This window comes from Pholis gunnellus (assembly GCF_910591455.1).
Source record: "Pholis gunnellus genome assembly, chromosome: 2".
Lineage (NCBI taxonomy): Eukaryota > Metazoa > Chordata > Actinopteri > Perciformes > Pholidae > Pholis > Pholis gunnellus.
In genome coordinates this window covers 7,458,848-7,464,852 of record NC_136536.1, presented here as the reverse complement: position 1 = coordinate 7,464,852, position 6,005 = coordinate 7,458,848, and positions in this window count along the sequence as shown.

Sequence of the window (6,005 nt, the reverse complement as noted above, 5' to 3'; positions counted from 1 at the left end):
CTTTTAACAGGAAGTAGAGCATGCAGCAGCTGAATGATGGAGTGATCGGTCTCACGCTGTTGGGCCTCGACTTGTTTTTCTGCAGCTACCCACACTACCAACATTTACTCTCAGTCACTTTGATATCTACAGTAGTATGAAGTCATATTCTTTGTGCCTTTTTACAGCTGACCTCTGGCTGATATTAAATGTCGATCACATTTTAACTTGTAAATGACACCAACATGGTAAAGGTATGTCTGTTCTGCTGGTGAAACAACAATAACATTGTCTTTCTGTCTTTGTCTGAGGCACTGTCGCCCTCGTTATGTTTCACTCCTCTCAGCATTTGTTAGAGATGTTTCCACGATGACAAGGTATTTCATACACCTTGTTTAAACCTATACTTCCCCTCTCTCACTCCCCTCTCTGCATCTGTGTTCACTGTACTTTAGCAGAGTAATCCTCTCTGAAGTACCACCGCTACTGTACAAAGACTGCATAGACATTCACTTATACCTCATGAAGATACTGAGCAATAATGATGCAACTGACTTAGACTATCAGCCATAACATTTCCACTGCACCGCGTCGATCTGGGAGGAAACAGTGTGACATGTTTGTACAATATCCTCTTTGTCTTATGTGGACACCTGCGTCGAGTTGTGACGTTCGATGTAACTGAATATTTGATTGTGTTAATGCAAATCCCTTTTGACAGCAGGTGTCCAAATCTATATTCTGTAACTATTTGTACAGAAATAAATAACAGAACCTATTGTAAATACTATACTAACTGGAGCCCTGATTTGTATTACTGTATTGTAATACGTCATGATAAGACTATTAATATATATATATGAATATATGCAGTATATCTATATATTACATACAATAGCCACCCAGTCATATTTATTCTTGTGTGATGAGAAATTACGTGAAATTGGTATATAGCTTTCGTGATGGCTGAAAATGTAAACACAGACTAAGAACTATGTTGTACCTGCCCTATTCATAAATGAATGTTTTGTAATATTGCTGCTAGAGTGTGAATTAGAATACTCTATGTTGTGCCCTACTTCAGAAGTCAGCAAAAATATGCCAAAAATATGCATCCGGTGTGCATATTTCGAGTACTGTTAACATGGTGTATGTGGGGTCAGAACAATAGCACTGTCTAGTTTCTGGAGAGTGCTGTGCCCATCGTGCCACGTACAGTTGCCTTGGTAACATAAACCACTTTATCCTAACCACTGATTTTTCTTACTGTGAAATCCCCCCCCCCCCCCCCCCCCCCTTCCCCCCAGCTCTGTGGTCTCTAATAGAGAGTCGGGCAGGACGTTTAACGATTCCAGTCATGCCAAAAAACAAAAGGCCCTTACTGTAAATCCACAAAAACAATTGTGATCATAATCCTCTGCAGAATTTGAGCTCAGTGTTGCATCTACGACGGCAAAATAATAAATCGTTTTGTTTTGCTCTCTTTTTAAAGAAAAATTATGTTCCAGCGGGAAAACAAAAACCAGGCTGAATGCATACTGTGAGATGTTATTTTTCTATGAAATTATCTTTTTTGAAATACTCAGGTTTTCAGATACTTTGCTCTAGATAAGCCATTAGGAAGAAAAGCTACAAAAGTGACGCCATGTTCACAACACATGAGAGTAGATTCGTATTATTTAGACGTTAAAGCAATGTTATGTTGATTCCTTATGGCAGCTTTAGGAGACACAGACTGTTAACGGATGTTTGTTACCAGCCAGTGAATTTCAGATTTTACCCAAAATGAATTGCTCGGTGTGCCCAGCCCATTCGTTGAGCCCAGAAGTGGAGGAAACCAACCTACTGTACTCCCCCCAGCCAGTGACCATACAGAGCATGGTAGCCTATATGTCAGACTTGTTTTATAACGTTTGCTAATGTTCTTTTTTTAGACTTTCATTTCCTGGAGGGGATTATATATGGCTGAACTGTAAACATATTCTAATGAAACTGCAAATAAACTGCTGAATTAATTTCCTCGGTGGTCATGCGTGTTCTTTCCTCCATTGCTCATTATTTTTGAAGAGCAGAAGAGGAACAGTAGTGGACAGCAGATGGCAGCAAAATGATAGGCCACAGCATATTTAGGAATGATGGGGTTTGACGTGATGAAAATATATGTGTGTGCGTGTGTGTGTGCGTGCGTGCGTGCGTGTGTGCGTGCGTGTGTGTGCGTGTGTGTGTGTGTGTGTGAGTGACTGAGTGTGAGAGAGAAAGACCGAGCTTATGGATGCCTAAGAGCTTAAGAAATGACCGATTTTAAGACTCTGTCCTCGGTCGGTTGGATGGCGTAAAAATCAGATCATTTTTCCACATTATTATTAAACCTGCTCTTTGCAAGAACATGTTTTCTACATTTCACATGCACGCTCACCACTCAGTCTAATATTAGTTCCCTGTACCGTAGCCTACAGCAGAGCAGCATCACCTGTGTGAGCTACAGATACGGAGTGTGAGAGAGAAGCGGGTGAATTTATAGTCTCAGTTCAGATATGAGCACTTAAGTACCGTCACTAAAAATAACATCGCGCTCCGAGGGCCTTCCTTCCTCCCATGTTGTCCTAAAGCCGCATCCTTCTGCTCATGTTAGCGCAGACGTAAAAAAAAAAAAAATCATATCACGGCAGTAATAACAGCGCTGCTCCCAATGCAGCTGCAGTCACACGATGTCGAGCCAGATAAATAAGTAGACGTGAACTACTCAAGCGACTTCAATTCATGATCACGTCAATATCAATTATAGAGAATTGTTGAACAGAGCAGAATGAGTGACTTTCACTGCCTCACACGCATCGCATTGCAGCGTTTAGTCTATTGGTTTCTACATGTGCACTCCTGATTTCCAGCATCAACAGGGTCCCTGCGGGCTGCGAAGTTACAAAGATGCAACATGAGATTGTACCTTCAAAATAAAATGCCATTTGTACACTTGGCCACAAGGTCTGGCCTGTATTCTATTGAGCAATTCCACCCCTCTATAAAATGTTTCAAAAGATGCTTAAAAGACCATTTATTTGTTGTTTTGTAATTGCATTCTTTATGAATTATTGTCTATGTATTCCTTGTTTTAGGTTGTATATCTATAGTTGTTTCACCATAGGGAGTTGTAGCAAGCCCACATTTACTCTCAGGAACCCACATTCAAACATATGTACACGCACACACACACACACGCACACACACACTCACACACACAAACTTAAACACGTCAAAATTGAAATTTTCCTTCTTTTTTGTTGTTTATAATGTAGTGATGGTGTTGTTATCATATATCATATCTTGTAAAAAAGATGTCAATAATATTACTTAGTCATATTTTATGCATATTCATTTTATGTTCTCTATAATATAGTGACATTTTAAAAGGCCCGGTGGGCTTTCTGCCTCTTCTTGCAATGTAATATTATTTATCTCTGTTATGTTTTTGTATTTTTTAAATTGTGCAAAATAAAATAAACAAAGCATAACTAAACTAAACCCCCCACCCAACCAGTAATTTGGATGAACTGGTGTCCCTAAATTGGCGCAGTAACCTAATGATGAAATGAATGATGTGTGGGGAATCATTTATGGGAAATGACTCTGAGCCAGTGGCGGACTCAGGCTGTCTGAGGGACATGGGTGGAAATAAATGAAACAGGGCACCAGCTGCATACGGTTGGGCGCCAGCACGTAGAATGTTTTTTGTCATAAAACCATGAATGTATGAGATTCACACACACGCTCATCACACACGTTCCTCAATTAAGTTCCAAACCCATGTGCCAATGTTTCCTTTCAAAGTCCTTAAGCACTGGAACATCAGTGCCAATCACTACGAAGAGCCGAAGATCAGAAGATCAGAATCAAGCTGAAATAACTTCTTCTTCATCAACCTGCAGAGAAACAAATACTGCCTTTTTAAAAAACTTTTAGTAAGTAGCTAACTGCAGCCGCCCTCACAAAGTACGTAGGGTTGCCTGCAGTATGCATCCACTTAGCATTGAAGCTTGATCTTTGACCCTCTTATCCATATATCCGCTGCGCAAAGGATTGTGGATCACAATAGAAAAGCATGCTGGCTTGCATATTAAATAGGATGCAGTAGGACGGTATTTTTTAGCATACTGCATTTTATATACTATGTCAACACAAAACTTACAGAGTGAAACATGTCCACACTAAAACAAACGTCTTATTCTTCACTGTGAGATTCAGTTCTCTTCTCAGGCTACTTATAGCTTAGCTGGTAGATAAAGTATATGTAGTCTGAAGAGTTCAATCTGGGTTGTTTGTGTTTCTGTCAGCCCCCTTTCATACAGCCCCTCTTTCTGTGAAAAGCCTTCAATGGTAAAAGGTCAAACTGGCTCAAATTATAAGCGGAGGAGATAAGCAATTAAGACCATTTATTATGGTGTAATCCATTTATTCATCCATTAATTAGCCTGAAATCTCGCATGCTTCCAAGGAATGGAGAGCAGCTCCATGAATTTGTACCCTAAATAATATGAAAGGTACTTTTATAGTAACAGTGGGAGACTCCGGCTGTTTGAGAGGCTTTTTTTTATTCATCCATTCACTCGCTGTTTAGGTTTTCATTAATATTTCATCATTTGTTTTTCACTTGCAGTCCACTGTATAACGTTCATGAAGTTACTCCTTTATTTTGAAACGCTTGGCCGGATGCTCTATGTCATTCGGGCTGCCTTGACGCTGATGCGCTCAGAGGAAACGGCGCACAGAATCGCTGCAGTTCAGACGCTCGAGAAGCGAAACCTCCGCGTGTGTTTCTGCGCCACCGCAAAGAAGACTCCCCGCTGCACTCCTTCATGGATTACCTTCCTGAAGCGGCCGAAACTCCTCTCAGATAAGTAGGAAATAACTCAACCTGGTCGTTTAAACCGGTTCCAGATCCAAAGTACACTTCAAAGATTAAGGCACAGCCAATTGAGACTTTCGGGCGGTCAATTATATTCTGAACAGTTGTTGGCTTTTAAGTTGTTTTCTTTTTAAATCTCCAAGAGATGTTTATGAATGCGTGACGTGGAAGTAAACTCTGCCTTATTCTTGGATGAAAAAAGCCCAGAGACACGCGCACACTTTGGGAACTAATCTGAATTTAAAGCAATAGGATGTAGTTTTTTGTTGGACCAGAGGAGAGGATCTGGACCCCGAGAATGAACTTCGTGAGCCACCTCTGCTTACTTTCTGTGCTGTAAAGACACATCGAGCCATGGGTTGAAAGCGACGATGATAGACTGCGGGGATATTCAACGTGGGAGGGAGCAGCATTTTCAGTCTTATGTAATGATTGACAGTGCCTGATTATTAGAGGTAGATCATAAACAACATCACCTCCCCATTACCCCCCCCCCCCCCTCCCCTTCCCCTGCATGTCGAGGAGGCTAAAGAGTGCTTGATGCATATGAGATGTTTTCTAATGAGCTAAAAGCTGCTCTTAAAGTTAATAAGTAGGGCATGTCACAGATGAGTGGATATAACTTGATATTCCTTTTGTGTTTTGTTTTGCTCAGAGAGCCATTAAAGCAAGTTTAAGTTCATTACAGATCTCTGATCCGCCTCATTTAGACTGTACTTACCTCCGTCACTCCCTCCCCCATCCAGTCTCAGTCTGTTTTGTAATATTTTTGCTTCATGAGTTAATATTCATCATGACGCCCCAAACTCTTGATCTGCTCCATGCTGATCTGGCAGGGTCTTTGAAAATGACTGTGACTTCAGGAAAACAAACAATCAACAGTGTGTTGAGCTTCTTTATGAGCTTTGAACTCTATTCTCGGCAGTGCAATATTTTCAATGGCCACTAAGATGCTGTAATGCTCATTTTTGCCCTCGGATTTGGGGATATGTAGTCATTCTGAAATCCTCAACCTCTTAATCTCTGTGACTTTCTGTTTCTGAACACCTGAAGCCATTAGTTAATCTTCACTTGAGCCTTCGTTGGTCCCTCCCTCCCCCCCACTCATCAGGGCTGGTGGGGGGGG